At 45.2% G+C, this 19728-nt stretch overlaps 1 long non-coding RNA gene across 1 annotated transcript; it reads left to right on the top strand.

Annotated features, from left to right (window-relative positions):
- The first annotated feature begins 3969 nt into the window (after nt 1-3969).
- Nucleotides 3970-6667, top strand: LOC125945379 (uncharacterized). Its single transcript, XR_007466863.1, has 3 exons — nt 3970-4120; nt 5623-5664; nt 6489-6667. It is a non-coding gene; the product is annotated as an uncharacterized LOC125945379 (long non-coding RNA).
- The last annotated feature ends 13061 nt before the right edge of the window (nt 6668-19728 follow it).

Below are 19728 nucleotides of genomic sequence, written 5' to 3'. Positions count from 1 at the left end.
CTTTGCTTGCGTAAGATGCTTACGGCGACAAGCTTTGCTTTCAGATATATATTCAATGTCAATATTGCTCAACACTTCTCAATAATACTCAACATTATTCAACAATACGTCAACAACAATTAGTCAATGACTTTACTGTTGTAAAGTGCTCAACAACATTATTGTTGAGGTATTGTTGTGTACGTTCAATAACTATTGAGGCATTATTGAAAGGATATTGTGTCAACAATTCCTCAACAATATGCCAACAACATATCAATAGTCAGTACTCCATTTTCCCGACAGAGGAAGGGCTGTTGATTTTGTCTATTTGGGTCCTACGTATGACAAGGGCAGTTCAAGGAAGCGTTACAGGTCCCCGTGCCCACAGGGGATATGTGCTACTTAGCTTGGACCCTTTCTGCACGGCCTCCAGGATCGGCCCACATAAAAGGGGTGTCATTGATCTTGGACCCTTTCTGCACTGCCTCCAGGATCGGCCCACTTTATCTGCCTTGTATCTATCTGCCTTTTGAACGTCGCCATTGGAAATGACAAATAAAACTTCAGCGTAATAGAAGTTACACCTTGAGTGATATTGTCGAGAAACATTGGGAAGAACTCGCAAGCAATTTTTTTTGTAATTTGTTTGGAGAGTAACTAGCATGTGTAGTAAAGGGTTGGTGCCAGAGACCGCCTTTTTTCAAGTTTGACTGGTTGCTCGGATGATCTCGTTTTGTTCTCGCAACTTGTCATAGTGGTTTTTGATGTGTGGCAAAGCCAGTGTCAAGCAGACACCATTTACTATTTTGTTTGCTCATATGTTTTGTTTATATCAAGTACAATGCATTTCATGTACGGTACGCTATATTGCACTCTACGTCCATGCCACAGTTGTACTCGTGCCTACGGGTGACTAAATTTCATTTTCAACTTGCCGGCATGTTCTCGTTTTGAATGCCCGGATAACAGCTTTGGCTTTTGGCTCAAGGTCACTTGAAGATCGCCGACAACGGGAGCTAAAAGCATTGCTTAAAAGAGTAGGCAACCTTAAACTTTGACTTAGGTGTTTCTTTTTGGCACTCGCATCCCGGCGTTGGTGTTCTGTGCTTTGGTAAGCAGTAATAAGTGATTTCTGATCAATTACAATTATTCCAGACACTTCAGTAACTCAACTTGAACTAAGCTTATGCTTTGATATCATGTCTATAAAGAAACTGATGGATTTTGCACTGTACTACTTTTTTTTCTTCTTTCCTGATTTATTTTTAATCTGGTCTCAGCTAATTAGTTATAATTATCCCAGACACTTCAGCAAGTCAACTTGCAACAAAACTTATGCTTTGATATCATATCTATAATGGAAGTCATGAATTTTGAAATGAACAATTTTTTTCTATTTTTCTGATTTACTTGGATTGCGTCCCTGGTCCGTCTCAGCTAATTAATTCTAATTATTTCAGACACTTCAGTAACTCAACTTATAGCTAAATATATGCTCTGATATCATATCTATAATGAAATTCGTGAATTTTGTACTGTACTGTTTTTTCGATTTATTTTCACCTCTTGATCATCTCAGGACGTGAACCAGAAGTACTGTCCAAAGAACAAATGTCACTCGACGCTCCTGCCACTAAAGACTCCCGATACAGCTTTCTATTGCTCAATACGTGCAACATAAAATTGATTTTTTTTTCTTTTTCTTTTTTTTCGAGCGTGAAAGAAGCCCGCGAATACACGCAAAATTGTCGCACAACTATCCGCTCGATCGAGGCACTATGCGTGTATCCGCGGGCTTCTTTCACGCTCGGAAAAACACTTTTATGTACCACGTATTGGGCAACAGAAAGCTGTATCGGGAGTTTTTCCTGTTGCTCTATAATTTTCTGATTGACACTTTTCATCTAAATATAATATCTGAGAAGCTAATTATTTATTATCAATTGATTAATAATTATTAATTATAATGATTATCTAATTATTTATCTAATGCAAAAATTGAGTATCTGTAAGCGACGGCAAACAACATTACCTTGGTTCTGTCCAGCTACGTGGCATTTGCATATATTTAAGTGTCGGTGCAAGAAAGTTGGGACACCCTGTATATACCGGGTGTTCAAAATTATAGGCTTTACGAAAATTTTTAAAAATCGCTTGTAGCAGGTAGCATAATTCTTATCGCTTAGCTTGGTTATTCGAAGAAACGGACATTAGTAACACAAGAAATTGAAACTAATATTCTAATAATTAACAAAAATTGACAAATGAACTTCTTAGTTAATTATTTTACGACACATATTGCAATATATGAATTGTAGCCGGTGAGCTTGCAAGACGCATCCACCTAAAATGAATTTCCAGGATAACACCAGTTTCGAGATATTATTGCGCAAAGTGTGGGACGAAATACATGGGCGTTTTAGTTACTGTTGTGCTTCAATGTATAAAACAGCATTTTGGTAACAAAGTAAGTGTAACAACAGTGCATTTTTACGGCGAGTTTGATGGCGCATATTTCCAAACTGGTGTCATTCTGGAAATTCATTCCAAGTGGATACGCCTGACAAGCTCACCGGCTCAAATTCGTAAATCGCAATATGTGTCGTAAAGTAATAAAATAAGAAGCTAATTAGTGATTTCTTGTTAATTAGTTGAATCTATGTTTCGATTGCTCGTGCTACTAATGTCCGCCTCATCGATTAACCCAGCTCAATGATAAGAATTATGCTACCTGCCACAGGTGATTTCTAAAAATTCCGTAAGACTTAAAAATGACCACCCTGTATGTATATATATATACACAAAATTGGAGCACAAGACAAACGTCCCAACAAGCAGTGACCAATGACCGATGATTGGGCACCTCCTGGATTCCCATCGGCTTCTATTGTAAGTGGCCAGTGCCCTGTCTGTCAGAAAACGGCATTGCCTCCATGTTAAATATGGGCATGATGGTGCGAAAAGTAGTATGTAAGCATAATAAAGCAATATGTTTTTAAAGAGTGCGTTTCGTTTAGTTGTTAGCCCTTAGCGCACAATAGAATGAAACAAGTTTGGGTGATCTCTGCGACGTGGTGTCCATATTTTACATGAAAGCCTAGGTCTATTCTGTAACACGTAGAGACGGGTGCTGGCCAGTGTGCTGGGAAACTGCTTGGCCACCACGCACAATCTACGCTGTTATACTTTGCCGGTGGCAAATCGTAGCGCAGAAGCACAGGTACAAATGTTTAATCAATGGGACGGCAGTGGCGCACCGACGGGGGGTGATTCGGGGATTGTAACCCCCCCCCCCCCCCCTCTGAGGCCAACTTAACCCCCTCTTTTGTTTAACCCCTTTTCTTTCCTTACGCATTTCAGTACGGCAACTAAGATGTAAGACGCGCAATCGTCTGCACACTCGCAAAAAGCGCATTTTTTGACAATTTCCCCCGAAGAAAGTGAAATTAGCGCTGTTTAGATGGTATTGACAAACTGTCAACCCCCCCCCCCCCCCTGGCAGAGATCCTGGGTGCGCTACTGTGGGACGGCATGCTGTCTACCGTTCGTCATGATGTCAAACTAACAATCACGAACAGCGTCAATTGTGTACGTTACTGGTCCGTAGTTCATTTCGCGCCGGTTGCTTCACGTATTAAAATAAATATTTATTTTTAATACAAACGATTAAAGCTGTGCGCGCACACAGGGCGCGACATTTGCGACGTTTGAATTTTGCACTATTTCCCGCGCGCTCCGTACGTGACCGACCGGCGCACTGCGTTACCGCGATAAAGAAAATAGTTCCTCAAGGAAGCTAAGCAGAAAACTTTCACATTCTTGCAAACCACAAAAATTGTTAAGAAATATCATTATATTACAATATTTGTTAATAAATATGGCAATTCATATCTATGAAAGCGCGGATTTGTATGCGCGCTTTTGTGTGAATGCGCGCTTGCGCTGTTGACTCTGGCGCATTCCGGAACTTTGTGCGTGCGGCGTATGTGTGCGGGTTGCGTGATGAGTTTGCTGCGTTTTCTGTGCCCTTTGCCTCGCTGTGACATCTTTGGTATATTAGAACTTGGTGCTCGCTCTTTATGGGCTACACGTTGCCTCGAAGATCACCATAATCGCCTCCAACTCAGCCACATTGAAGGTGAGTGAGTGTTTCGAATTCCACTTGCTCGTTCTTTGCGACGCTATCAGCAAAAGTGCGTACAGAGCCCGTGCGTGTCTTCCACGCGCCTCTGTGCTCGTTTTCATTACTAGTACTATCCTTCCGTTGCGAGAATTGGTTGTGCAGCACTAGATTTGTGATATTGAGCATGAAGTTTGGTACTGATTTATCTTCACAGCGCGCTTGCGGCGACGTAAAGCAGCTATGTGGAGCCAGCTAAAACAGGGCATGTTGTGCGCGCCACGATGTTTGGTACGGTGTTCCAGCACCGATTGAAATTAGCCTTATTAATGAGCGCTCGTGCTTCGCCCTTTTCGTGGAAACAATGCGACGTGAAATAATCCGAACTGTACTGTAATCAAGTATATTTCGTTCGCGCAACGCCGTCCATTGACGTGCATCTACTACATGGCGTGTCGGGATCGGCGAAAATATGCGCGGGGCGTTTTGCCGTTCTAATGTACTCTGCTACGCTGTTCGCTTCAGGATCGAGTGCCCAGAGTCCGCTGACACGCCGTGCGGTAGACACGCGCTGTGGCGCGATAATAATAAAGAATTGCAATAGCGTATATGTGATTCTATGTGATAGGTGAGATAAAAAAGGGCTGATGCCAGTGAATGCTGTGAAATCATCAGGTTATGTGTGGTTTGTTTTCCGCCGGTACGCGCGCGGTGAACTTTTTTTTTAACCATTATCTCCCTTCGACGCCATAGAGTACTTCGCGCTAGCGCCTTCGCGTAGGCGCTCTATATTCACGGAAAAGGCAGATTCTGTGGGATTCTATGTTCTGCTTTAGTGAGATGAAACATTCAAAATAATGTCATCGTGTGAAGTTTCAGCCTTTGGCCCTTCAGTAACTGATTGATTTAACCGAGTTCGAAAATCAGTAAAGGAACGAGATGCTTGGGCATATTTGCCGTGTCGTCCCACTGTGCTCCCAGTGGCATGTAAGCGTTATCGACAAATGTCAAAAATTAGCAAGGCTTTTTATGAGATAGAAGCAGACAGTTATGTCAATAAGTTATTTTTGCTTTGAATTCACACACTAAAGAGGAGAGAGAGTTAAAGGGGAGCGTATCCTTGTGATCTAAATGACGCTTTGCCATAAGCTTGGAACAATGGTTTGTTGGTGGAGCAGTTATTTGGAATACTTAGAGAGTAAGCAAACTGCAGTAGCAGCAGTTAGATGGGGAGTAAAAAAATGCAACACAGGTTTTATATGAACGAGCTACCTTTAAGATGTGGCCGCAACAGTTCATGCAGTAGATGAGCAAAAATAATTTAAAAATTTAGGAGAGAAATTAAAAATAAATTATTTGCCCACCTCACACTGCCAGTGGCAAGAGCATCCATGCTTTAATGTTTTCAATCAGTCATTTATATCCATCCATTTATGTCGGCCTAATCGTCCATGTAGATGTTTTGATTGTTGCTTTTGAGTTATCGTGGCGTCACATTTTAATACTGACATCTGTTTCAGAATCAAAATGAGCCTGGAGACGCCACAGCCGGAATGCTAAAGGTGAATTCTTTGGCCATTCATCGTCTAGCGTCACCATGATCAAATGCACTGTTTCCAGGAGAATGTATTGCCGGGAGGTATTCTCCTTAAGATTTAGTAAAAATGGTAGCATTAAGTGTCTCCTTTGCGATTTTGCATAGCCTTTGATTTGCGAGTTGATTCATTTATTTGATGAGGTGGGCAGTTGGCACACCCTGTCTTTGTGTCTTATGTACACATTCAGCTGAGTAGGTCTGGGACACAGCAAGCGAATCTGATGTGTAGTGGTAATCGCATTAACGTCGACAGTTATCTTCCTGTTTGAGCTGCTACTGCTGCTTGCCAACACAAGCAGCAGTTGCCCACGATGGCGTGAAAGAGGTTCATTGAAGAGTGGCACATACTCTGAGTCACATACCCAGAGATCCAAGCAGGTCCATCAGATGGTTATTAACCCACTTCCCATCTACATAGCAGCCCTAACCATTAGGCCATTGGCCACCAAGTGACACAAATTGGCTGAAAAATAGGTAAAGACAGACACCCGAAAGAATGTGAAGTATCCTAAAAATGCTACTTGCAATAAAGTTTTCAATGCTTTGGTTTACTTACTATTTTATTTTGTACTGGGTGAATCCTTGTTTTTCTGAAGCACATGGCATCCTAACAGCATAACAAGCTATGACATTAGTTTTGTTTGTTTTTATAAGTGACATTAGTTGACATTTTACGTCTGGAGCAGGCAGTATTTCTGTGATTTATTTGGAGTGTGGCTGTTGTGTAAATATGCTTAAAATCCTTAAACTACCTCACTAATATTTACCTAAACGTGCCGTTTCACATAGGTTGGAGAATTGCTCATTCAGATGATCCTGGCACAGCTTGCCATGGTGGACCAGGCAAGTTTGCAAGGGCCTTGATTCACCATGTGTTCACAGAGAACCTCATGGGCCACTCACTTCTTGGAAACACCACCACCAATAGGCAAAAAGAGGCTCTTGGCCTTATCAGGGTCAACGCTGTTATAGGCAAGTACCGTACATCCTTTTTCCCATTCCATTTTTGCATTCACATTTTGTACTTGGAATTACCAGCTTGCTATTAGCACAACAAATGACTTTCAAGTAGCCTGTGTCTGCAACTACGTGCTACAATAGCCTACTATTTGGAATGAATGTTGATTTGATCTCAAGTCTGTAACGCCTCCATACTAAAGTGCTAAATTTTAAAAGCAGCCTTAACCGCCAGAAGTGTGTGGTGGCTCCAACTGACAAACTTAGGTTTATTTGCGCATTAGTTGCACTACTTGACTGTCATTGCAATGAACAGTTGCAATGAAGCAACTACCAATCTGTAGTACCAATCTGTGAAGCTTGCTACCAATCTGGTGCTATAGCGGGTGTGCTTAAGTAGCCTGAAAGTGTTGTTATAATATAGGAATTGTGGAGAAGCTATGCTCAAGTGCAGTTACTGCTCAACTCGAGGGACAGCACTTCCACCAAATTTCAGCAATCAAAATGGCCCTCCAGATTCTGTAACGCAAAACATAATGGTTTCACCTATTTCAACAGACAACATTGAATTAAAGTTGCTCCTGTCTTGAAGGAGGTCCATGTGGTGGCAGACAGTAGCCTTTAAGCAGAGGGAGCTCAAGTTACGGGGCATAATTGTTTGGTTGTTTCGATCAAAGCAACAATAGGAACAGTTGCGAATTTCGTTGTCAACATTGCTATGTTTAGCAATGTTCATTCATTCTAGGGACTCAACCAATTAAGATCCAATTTATCACATTGTATTCTAGGATGTGGAAAAAACAGAGGTATTTATTTGACTTTTCCTCACGTTCCCATAAAATGATCAGTACTCAATAGGCCCTTGGCAGCTACTATTAAAGCTTCTTACAGAACATGAGGCATGTCCACAGCTCCCACTCTGAAATTGTTGGAAATGTCTCCTGCTTTCTTACTTCAAGGACGCCCTTGCCTGTTTTCAGCGTTATTATAAACCAGTGCTCAAGTACTATGGGTTTAGATTTATCAAAGATTGAATGAGCTTTGTAGGTGTTCATGTTTAACCCTTTGAGGATCACATATTTTCTGGCAAACGTCCCCCAATTTAAGCGTTATATTTTTATTCTGGATTGTTCCTCAGAATGACCTTTCAAGAAAAAAAATGGGTAAATAATTTTTAAGGTCACAAAGTGGCAAAGGTTTCTTAGTGTCCGCTGTTTTACACCATGTTTATTGTAGCCTGCAGGGCAAACTAGCATAATCACATTTTTTAAATGTAATGACACTCAGAAAACATTAAACTAGGTGAATACTCCCAAACTACTGCAGTGATGGGCACCATAGAATAAAGAGAAAGATCAGTTTTGGAAGAAGCAAAGGGGCAACAGCACAATGAGGATTTTTGTAGAAGTCGCAGAAGGTTACAGAATCTGTAATGTGATGCTTGGGGACACTTCATTAAAGGGTATGCTTATTTATATGTTCTTTTGCCGCCTCATATTTATGGTCGTGACCACATGATTTGTTTCCACCACTCTACATGCATGGCAGTGACTCTCAAAGGATTAGCAGAGCCAGTCCACTTGCATATTTCTCTTGTAAGACTGAGCATTTGTTCGTATTTCTTCTTCGCATTTATTTGTGTTTGTGTAACCAGGTCGGCGTGCAACTGCAGTAAATCCTCGTTATAAGCAGTATTTTGTTTTCAGTAGAGAGGCATAATAATGGTCATCACGATGCGAGAAGTGCACTCCAGTAGCATATGAGCTCGTAAAACAAATTCAGATATACCATACTCAATTCTGGCCGCATGACCGTATTTGGAGCAACTCCTACAAATAAAAGTGCAATAAAGTGCTGCACATTTTGATTATGATTGTTGAGAGAACTAATTTTAGTTGCCAGTAGTCTATCTTTAAGTTTTTTCACCAACAGTATGAAGTCTTTTTTCCGCCATTTTGTTCCTAACAAGCAACGTTCACATTTTCACACCAAGGATATTTATGAAGTTATTCTGCCACAGTGGGCTTTTCCTGTTTGCCTTCTGCATATTCTACTAAGTGGAGTCCTCCGGTGCCACTCCACTTTGAAAGCTGGTCATTCTCTAGAATTGAACTCGTGAAAACTTGGAATAAACAAAACAAATGGAACAGTTTCATTATAACAGGGCGTACTGTATGTCATACTTTTGCATGTGGAACATTGATCTTTAACATCATGCGGTTTTCCTTTTTTTACAGGCTTTACCTGTCACAAGTTTCCTGGGACAAACATGGCCTACATTAAGAACACTCTGGCCTCACTTCTCGCAAGGCACCTGAAGTGTCCAGACGAGCTCAAGTCTGTGGACAGTTCAAGTGTTGTGCACTTGCAGCCCTCAACATTTTTTTATTACTATGATGTTTCTAGTCACCTGAAAAGCCCAGGTTGGATGGTTCAGACACAAGTACTGTGTTGTGATTAATAATTAATTGCACAAGTGTTGCGCTTTGTATTTTCGTACATTTTTACGTACATCTTTAATATATTTCTACAAAAGATAGTGTTTCTTGACTATTTTATTTCATAGGTATCTCGGGTCATTTCATGCCAAGACTGTTCCATGACGGCACACCATTTCAAGTTTGATAAAGTAAAAGTAGGCCCAGTGAGAAATTTTACAGAAAATTAGGTTTCATACGTACACCGTAAAGTGGAATCTGTGCTATTGTCAGAGTGGTTCTGTTTAAGAAAAACTACATATTAACATTTGTTTGCAGTAATGGTTTATTTTGCTATTTCAAAATAGTAAGAAGTAAGTGTTAAAAGTTTGCTTAAATTCAGAGTGCAACAACAGTTCTCGGACAAGGCAGCGATGTGCTTTCTTTCATGTACGCATGAACCTGATTTCTTGCAAATTCTTTCATTCTAACTTGTTTTGCGGCACTCAAAAATTAAAAAAAAAACATCTCCTCATGCCAGTTCCATTTAAGTCTTCCAGCAGGTAACTAATGGCCACTGTGTATCAGATAAAAATCTTAAGTAGTCAAAGTGAATAAATCGCTTGGTATGTAATGACCTGCCCAGGAACCTAGTAATCATAGCAGAAAACGCAACTGGATCGTGCAACAAGCACTGCAGCACAATAAACTGCTGCGATGGCACACGTTTTTGTAATTACAATGTCGTTTCAGAGGTAGATAACGTTTAGTAAAATGGGCACACCATTTAACCAATAAATAAGAGTCTCAGTGGGCTCATGCAAATTGTGCCATGATTAAGTTACTGGCTACCAAATAGAGAAATCAAGTACATTTTAAATGGTATTTACTGTAATGCTTGTATAATATTTATTTTCTATTTATTTCAATTTTGAGAAATGTTTTACTTTAGGGCCACGCAAACTTTACATCTCTCAGTATTCAATTTCGTTATTGTATCTGATATGAAGTGCTCGGCTAACACGTGTCAAACATGACTGGTTCTTTTGTGTTACGTCATAGGCAAGTAGCCTATATATATATTTCGTTCTCTGAAATAAAGGTTGTCGTGCGTTTGCCCTTGGGCCGTCTCCGTCACTCTGTCACCCGCTACAACAGTGGCGACGAGGGTGACCACCCCGCGGAGCCCCCGCCACCAACAGAGGCGTCTCGGAAGCGCTGGGAGTCCTGCTGGTTAGTTGAAGTAATCGAGTCTACAGAGCGTCGGCGGTCATGGCCCTGGCTACGAACCTCGGTAACCCAACTTTCGACGAAAATCAAGATAACTGGGATATTTACTTGACTCGATTGGAAGCATTCTTTGAAGCGAGTGATATTAAGACAGATGATAAGAAAAGGGCGCTCTTGGTTTCGACACTGTCAACGAAGACTGTAGGCATTCTGGCTGGACACAGCGCCCCCCGGAAAGTAAATGACCTGAGTTACAAGGAAGCACTTACCTTCCTAAATGACCATTATGCGCCGAAGTGTAATGAGGTTGCCGCAAGTTACAAGTTCTTTGCAAGAGACCAGGCCGCAAACGAATCTGTCCGGGACTATGTTGTTGAGCTACGCAAGCTTGCAGATAAGTGTAACTTCGGCACCAGCCTTGACCGCATGTTACGGGACCGCATTGTTTGTGGCATCAGAAATCGTGCGGTGCAACAGACGCTGCTTGAAAGAACTGTGCTCACACTTGCCCAAGCCGAAATGATTGCCACAGCGGCAGAGACAGCCGCACTCGAAGTAAGCGCCATGACCAGACCTGATAATGAGGCAGCGGTGTGCAGCGTAGCGAGAAAATCACGCCGATATCAATCTTTCACCAAAGATAAGCAAATCCATACTGATTGCGCGCGCTGCGGAAACTACGATCACGAAGCAAGCGACTGTCCGCATAAAAGAGAGCAGTGTTTTCGCTGTCGGAAAACTGGTCATTTCGCAAGGAAATGCCGCTCCCAATCGGGGCTCCGGGCTGGTCGTAGGCGCGATGGCAGCGCTAACGCCGCAGTTCATTATGAGACCGCGGTATCCGAAACTGAGGAAAGCGATATTTCAACAGTCTTCAAATTGCAGGAATCACGAGAAAAGAAATGTTCGCTCCAGGCGTTCCGCAGAGTTATCCGCTGGGGTGGAGTGCCCTTGAACATTATTATTGACACGCGATCACCGTTTTCTATCATTCCGCAGGAGCTGTATCTAAAGCACCGTCTGAGTTGGCCACGCTTATCGAAATGCAAACACACGCTCAGCTGTTACTTGGGCAAGCTACCCATTGTCGGTGGACTGCACCTTCAAGCCCATTTTGCGGGGAAGGCTGTACCTGCCACACTGATTGTTGTAGGTTGTTCGGGCCCCAGCCTTTGCGGAAGGGACTTAATTCAAGCGTTTTCGCTTCTGCCGTCCGGTTTTCTCGCTACGGTTCAGTCGACGTCAGCAGATCCCGACAGCCTCAGGACCGAGTTTTCTGCCCTTTTTGAGCCAGGGCTTGGAAACATTCAGGGGCCACCTGTGAAATTCCACATTAGAGAAGACGCCCAACCGAAGTTCCATAAGGCGCGGTCAATCCCTTATGCTCTTCGTGAAAAAGTGGAAACGGAGCTGGACCGTTTAGTGGAACAAGGCATATTATCGCCCATAGCACATTCTGAGTGGGCGGCACCAATCGTACCAGTTCTGAAGAAAGACGGGTCCCTTCGCATCTGCGCCGATTTCAAAACCACAATCAATGCTGCCTGCATAACTGAGCAGTACCCTTTACCGAACATTGAAGACATTTTTGCGTCACTACGTGGGGGATCGTCTTTCACAACACTGGACCTTAAGGATGCATATAACCAACTTCCTTTGGATGAGGAGGCGAGAAAGTTGGCCGTGATAAACACTCACAAGGGTTTGTTCTGTTATAACCGTCTTCCGTTTGGAGTTGCTTCGGCTCCCGCGATTTTTCAGCGGCGCATGGAAACGGTTCTGGCCGGCCTTCCAGCCGTGCAAGTGTATTTGGACGATGTCTTGATAGCGGAACGTGAAGATGGTAATGGCTCAGTGCTCCGGGACGTTTTGCGCAGGCTTCAAGAGAATGGTATCAAGCTGAAAGCCGAAAAATGCCATTTTTGCAAAGACTCCATCGTCTACCTGGGCCATCGCATCGACAAAGACGGCTTGCATCCGCTTGAGAAGAACCTAGCAGCAATACGCGACTCGCCACGGCCTACGAATGTGAGCGAACTGCGCTCGTTTTTGGGTCTGTTGACTTATTATCATCGGTTCTCGCCACAGATGTCAACGATGTTGGCCCCGCTGTATCTTCTACTTGAAAAAGAGCATAAATGGAAGTGGGGAACGTCCCAGGAAAATTCATATCTCAAGGATAAACAAACACTCCTGAGTTCGCCAGTTCTGACGTATTTCGATCCCAACCAACCTGTGCGCTTGGAATGTGATGCGTCATCTTCGGGTCTAGGTGCCGTAATTTCGCACCGAATTGGTAAACTGGATAAGCCCATTGCCTTTCGTTCACGCACGCTAACACACGCCGAAAAGAATTATTCTCAGCTCGAGAAGGAAGCTCTCGCACTGGTGTTCGGAGTAACAAAGTTTCGAGACTACCTGTTGGGCCGCGAATTTGTATTGGTCACGGACCACCAACCACTAGGGGGACTTCTACGAGAAGATCGACCTGTGCCCCCAATGGCGTCGGCACGTATTCAGAGATGGGCTCTGTTTCTAAGCCAATATCAGTACCGCATCGAGTACAGGGCCGGCAAGGAAAATGCCAACGCGGACGCACTCAGCCGCTTGCCTGTGCCGATACCAGATGCTTGCAAATCGGGCACCTTACCAGAATATGTGCTGTCTTCAGAGAACCTTGACAGCTCGTGCGTGCCAGCGGGTGCCATACGGGCGCTGACGAACGCAGATGAAGACCTCAGTGTTGTGCAGCACTTTGTACTTAATGGATGGCCTAAACGCATGTCACCGTGTCACAATCACCTTCAACCTTATTTTTGCAGAAGACTGGAACTGTCAAGCGCAGAAGGCCTGCTCTACTGGGGTCATGGCATCGTCGTACCCCGCAAAGCTCGAGTCTCCATGCTCGCTGAGCTACATCGGTCCCACCAGGGTGCATGTGCGATGAAAAGACTGGCTCGTACGCTATTCTGGTGGCCTGTGTTGGATGGTGAGATTGAAAGCCTTGCACGTTCGTGCATCTCTTGTGTACAAGCGCAGCCAATGCCCCATAGCCAGGCTCCTATCTGTTGGCCAGAAACGGGGACCAAGTGGGCACGGCTTCACATTGACTATGCCGGACCAATAGAGGGGCGCATGCTGTTGATAGTCGTCGACTCCCATACCAAGTGGATCGAGGCACTTCCCGTCAGGTCGGCCACCACAGAAGTCACAATCGCGCGGCTTCGCGAATTGTTTGCTCGTTTTGGCTTGCCGCAAACAGTTGTATCAGATAACGGGCCTCAGTTTGCAAGCCAGCAGTTTTTCCAGTTCATGACTGCCAACAACATAACTCATCTACACAGTGCGCCGTACCACCCACAATCTAATGGTCTCGCAGAGCGCGCAGTCCGCACAATAAAGGATGGCCTTCTCAAGCACTCTATGGTGAACGATCTCGAAACAAAACTAGCACGAGTGCTGCTAGGCTATCGACGTACCCCACTACCGTGCGGCAAGTCTCCATCAGAAATGCTACTGAACTACCAAATTCGTTCACGCTTGGATGCTTGTGTCCCTTCTCTACCTCCAAGTTACTCGCAGCCTCCCAGATTCCAGCCCGGGGACCAGGTCTGGGTGCGCAACTTTGGCCAAGGGAGGCGTTGGCGGCCAGGCATCGTCAAAAGCACTGAGGGTTCACGGCTGGTAACGGTCGACACTCCAGATGGTCTAGCCAGGCGTCATTTGGACCAAATTTTCCGTCGGGCGCCTGTGTCGCCCGTGGCCCCAAAAGCGGAGGCTCCCGACACACTTCAACCTAGCCCGGACAACAAGAATCGGCCGACGTCAACGCGAGAAGGCCGGTCCAGTCCGGCTACTCCAGAACCAACTGGCGCCGTGCCTGTTCCTTCGACAACACCTCCAACATCCCTTCCAGCCCAGCAGGCTCCCTGTTCCCCAAGTCCACCGGTCTTACGGAGGTCTACCCGACAACGAAGACCCGTGCAAAGGCTGCAGTTTTAAGAGAGGGAGAAGTGATATGAAGTGCTCGGCTAACACGTGTCAAACATGATTGGTTCTTTTGTGTTACGTCATAGGCAAGTAGCCTATATATATATATTTCGTTCTCTGAAATAAAGGTTGTCGTGCGTTTGCCCTTGGGCCGTCTCCGTCACTCTGTCACCCGCTACAACAGTATCAAGCTGCTGGCAGTTTGTAGATTGTGTTAGGATATTTTTGATCTCAAGGCACACATGGCTGTACAGTTAACAAATGTTTGGCTTCAATAAACAATTCATCTAGAAAAAAATGCTTTTTGTCCACATCTATTCTGAGCTGTTGATTTCGTGAAGGAGTATTGATTTTGTGTGTTAAGCCAATTCAAAAACTGGCCTAATGGTTCTGCTAGCAGCTCTATAATATGTTTTATTACAGGCTATATCTAAAAGTGGTTTTGATCCCTGGGTGACTCAGGTCTGCAATACAGAAGTGCCTGCATTTAAGTTTGTCCCTGTCCTCTAGTATGCAAGGACCACATCAATATGGATGGCATCAATGGTAATGCTATGAGACTCAACATAGCTCAGCGGTATTTAAAGAAAAGTCTAGTGCAGTTTTCAACACTATTCACCAAACAGCATATTTCAGTGGGCTCTCAAGTGATTTCAATAGTGACATTCAACACTGCTCCAATAATATTTAAATGGTGTTGCACTATTGACTAACATTGCACGTTGGGCTTGTTGGTATAATGGAGGCAAAAGGCGTAGTGCATCAGAAACAGGACACAAGAGGAAGAACACAGACAACACACGTTTGGTGCTTAACGTGTGTGTTGTCTGTGTTCTTCCTCTTGTGTCTTGTTTCTGATATGTAGCACCTTTTGCCTCCATCAAGCAATATTGACGTTTAACGCTCATCCAATAATACTTCAATGGGTTTCAATATTGATGTTCAACAATGCTTCAATAATATGTCAATGGGGTTTCAATATTGATATTCAATACTGCTCCAATAATATTTCAATGGGGTTTCAATATTGACATTCAACACAGTTCCAACATTATGTCAATGGGGTTTCAATATTGGCATTCAACATATTTCAACAATGTCTCAACAGGTTTTCCATATTGACATTCCACACATCTTCAACAGTTCTTCAATGGGCTTGCAATATTGGAATTCAACATGGTTTCAACAATCCTTCAATGACTTCTCAAATTGAAACATCCCAATGATGTTTCAACAAAATGTCGCGGGCCAATTTTCAACACCAGTCAACAATTTCCTCAATAATGTTTCAACAAAGCCTCAATGTGCTTTCAACGCTATTTGTTGACATTGACCAATGACTTTTCAACAACTTTTCAACAATTTTTTTTTTGTAAGGGGTGGGGCAAAAGCTATGCACAGTGTACGCGCGGTGCGCAGCAGACGACACGCCGGGTTGATCACACGTAGGGGAAGTGGGGCAAAAGCTATGCACAGTGTACGGGCGGTGCGCAGCAGACGACACGCCGGGATGATCACACGTAGGGGAAGTGGGGCAAAAGCTATGCACAGTGTACGGGCGGTGCGCAGCAGACGACACGCCGGGATGATCACACGTAGGGGAAGTGGGGCAAAAGCTATGCACAGTGTACGGGCGGTGCGCAGCAGACGACACGCCGCGATGATCACACGTAGGGGAAGTGGGGCAAAAGCTATGCACAGTGTACGGACGGTGCGCAGCAGACGACACGCCGGGATGATCACACGTAGGGGAAGTGGGGCAAAAGCTATGCACAGTGTACGGACGGTGCGCAGCAGACGACACGCCGGGATGATCACACGTAGGGGAAGTGGGGCAAAAGCTATGCACAGTGTACGGACGGTGCGCAGCAGACGACACGCCGGGATGATCACACGTAGGGGAAGTGGGGCAAAAGCTATGCACAGTGTACGCGCGGTGCGCAGCAGACGACACGCCGGGATGATCACACGTAGGGGAAGTGGGGCAAAAGCTATGCACAGTCTGCGGGCGGTGCGCTGCAGACGACACGCCGGGATGACGTTATGGCGCATGCGAAGTAGCCACGGAGGAAGAAAACAAAACAGGAGAGGCCCTGACGTCACTCTTGTGAAGCCGTAAGTGCAGCCATGTAGGCGTGCCACCTCTCTTTGCGCCTCCAATCAGGGGTTCTGCAGCTCGCCGGAGCAGATGAGCGAGAACTATGAACTTTCATTGTTACGACCCGCTGGAAGTGTGTGCTGCTGACGCGCGTGAACACAAAGCCTACAAAACTTCTGTCGCAGTTTTAGTGAAGCAGACGCACTCCTGTATTTTTCCGTGGCACGTTGGAGAAGACGAAGAAGAGCCGCACCGTGATTGCTTGTGTGTATCTGTTGAGGGCCGACACTCACACTCACAGATCCAAAACACAACTTTCAAGCTTACACACCACACTCGAAAGTCAGCTTTTCTCGCAAACAAAAGGTGCTGCGGGAAAGACACCGGCGGAAAAAATCTCACTTTTCAGATACCGAGAGCAGCAGCGAAAGCTTCAGGAGCGCGGTTGCCTTGGCAACGTTGACATTTGAGGGACCCGTCCCAGTGCTCCTTTGCGAAAAACAGCACGTCACTTCCGCCACACCTTCTCTAATACGTTCGGGCAGGCCAGGACCTCTCCTGGGGCTTCCTTCCTCCATGGAAGTAGCGCACAGCTGGTGGGAGCTCGGCCGAGCCGCCGCCAGAGGCGCCTGCTGCAGTCACGGACACGGCGAGCGCTCGGCGATAATGCGGGAAAACGGAGGAGCGCGGATGGCGTCAGCAGCATTTCTGCGCGTTGCTTCGTTGGGGCCGCTACAATATGTTTCTCTCTCTCTCGCTCTCATTTTCTCTTTTTCTCTCTTTCTCGAGCATAGCACGCGACGCTCCGTGAGGTGGTTGATAGTCAACGCAGTGGCATGCGGCACAGATTGCGGCCGGCTTATACAACTCCGCTATTAAATATTGGAAGTTAATGCATAATTAGCATGGCAGGAGCTACAAACAGCTGTTGCGCGTGAAGAAGGTGTTTAGACCGCTGCGAGTAGAATACGTTTCTTTTTTATTCACATCGCGTAGTAACGGTGAAGATGAGGAAACGATTTCAGGAAGACAATACAACAGACCGAACTGTTTAATGGCACAGTGTGCACAGAAAGCAAAGAAAATCCTCACTTATGACCTTTACAGCAAGCATGGCCGCCGGTTGTCGTGCACTGTAGAGACCTCATAGAGTAAAGGATTTGCGATTCTGCAAACAATACGAGAAGGGCATACAATGGCATCAGACAAACCCTCATCAATATAAATTCTCGAAAACGTTTACGAAGTCTTCCCATAGAGCAATGACGTCCTTGCGAAAGTTCATTAAACTGTTCTGGGCATGCTAACCGGCTTGTGCGCCGTATAGCTTTACTTTCTAGTCAAGTTGTTTTTTGAAACGTTCTTGAAACTATGAAAAAGTTTTAAAGCGTTATCACATTTACCACGTTGAAACGCACGACGCGCACGACGTCAGGTCATTAGCAGGGCCGTTGTGACTCTATAAGTTCATCAAAAACGACTGCGTAGTTCAGTTTGCTAGCCCTTAAATCAGGCGCAATTCATTCTGCATATATTATATGCAGAACCTATTAAATGTCATGTGGGTTGACATTTACGCTCGCTATTCTAATTTAACTAGAGTACATTTCAGTCCGTGCGTTTTAAGTGTGCTTTTCAAAGCTGGTATTTACCCAGAGCGGTTCTCGTGACGGAACAAACCAGAAAACTTTCGGGCGTCGCGATGCCTTTAGTTATCGCAACTCATGCATGGAATATGTGCAACGGAATACAGATTTGCTCGCCGTGGTTGCTTAGTCGTTATAGTGTTGGGCTGCGAAGCACGAGGTCGCGGGATGAAATGTCGGCCACGGCGGCCGCATTTCCGTGGTGCGAAATGCGAAAACACCCGTGTACTTAGATTTAGGTGCACGTTAAAGAACCCAATGTGGTCCGAACTATTGCAGAGTCCCGAGCTACGGCGTAATCAGGTGATGTTTTTGGCACGTTAAACCCCATCATTTTTACACTAATTGGAGCGAGTTCCGCCGTCTTCGCGAGCGAATAGCCCCTAGTGAAATTGGCCGCATTTCCGATAGGACCGCCTGCATTCTTGCGGAATCGGAAACCACCACTGACCTTCCCAGCTACTGATCGCCCCCCTGCTGGACAACCGCCTCGCCCATTTGTGGGCTGCTCAGACGGGTCTCCAGGGCCCTCTGGTGCGAAATCATGGCGATGTAGGACGAGGTTGAGAAACACGCGGCTTACCTAGATTGCACACAATGGCATCAACTGTCTAATAGTCGTAACAGGCAGTTCAGCCAACAGAATTTATGGCATACGCTCCGCCACATTCTTGATCGCGCACATACCTAATCCAGGTGCATCAATTCGCTGGCACCGACGCAGTGCTTCTTCAGAAACTGCACCAACAGTATCTGAATCTCCATGTAGATAATGACCTCTATCCCCCGTATTCGGGTGCACATAATGCATTGCTCGATTGCGACATAAAGAAACCAAAATCCTCACCATTCTAGACCAACATCGCACCACTTCTGCTCCCGAAGCTACCGGCAATACTAACAAAATCCTGTGCAACCTCGACGCGCCATCTATAGCAGTTCTTGCTAACCTGATGAACCAATAGTCATCAGGCACTGTGCCTAACGAATGGAAGCACGCTCGCCTGACTTTCACCCCGAAGGCAGGCAAGACTCTAAGCCTTGAGAACCTTCGCCCAATTTCTCTTACCTCTTGCACTGGCAAGGACATGAGACATGTGGTCCTTAATAGGATCGTCACTAACGCGGAAATAATAACCTTTTCCCCGACACTATGTTTGGCTTCAGGCGCCACCTCAGGACCTCATGCTCCAATTGCAACACGATATCCTGGACTCTCACGCTACGCGAGCCACGAGGGTCGTCCTGGGCCTTGATGTTAGCAAAGCGTTTGACGTTGTGTCGCATGCCACCATCAGGGCCAATATAAATTACATCATCCCGGGTTTTCTCGCATACGACTTTGTTCGGGCGTTTATGACCAACCTTGCGATAGAGCTGACACTCGCGAGCTTATCAGTGATTGTATTTGGCTCAGAACGTGGCGCACCCATCCAAGGGCCTGTTCTTTTCCCATTCCTATTTATTCTGACTATATCCCGGCTGCCGGCGAAGCTGGAATCCATCCCCAATATCTTCCACTCCTCTGCGTGGACTATGTTGCCATCTGGGTCTGCAAAGGCTCTGATGGGTACTTTCAGACTGCCCTTTAAGAGGCTATTCACATCGTACAGCCACATGTTGAGGCCATGGGGCTTACTTCCTCACTTGCAAAGTTCGATTTCCTCGTATTTCGCAACAAAGTGAAACGC

Source organism: Dermacentor silvarum, chromosome 5 (assembly GCF_013339745.2).
Source record: "Dermacentor silvarum isolate Dsil-2018 chromosome 5, BIME_Dsil_1.4, whole genome shotgun sequence".
Lineage (NCBI taxonomy): Eukaryota > Metazoa > Arthropoda > Arachnida > Ixodida > Ixodidae > Dermacentor > Dermacentor silvarum.
The sequence above is the reverse complement of the archived record's forward strand: the minus strand, read 5'-3'. Positions and strand labels throughout refer to the sequence as shown.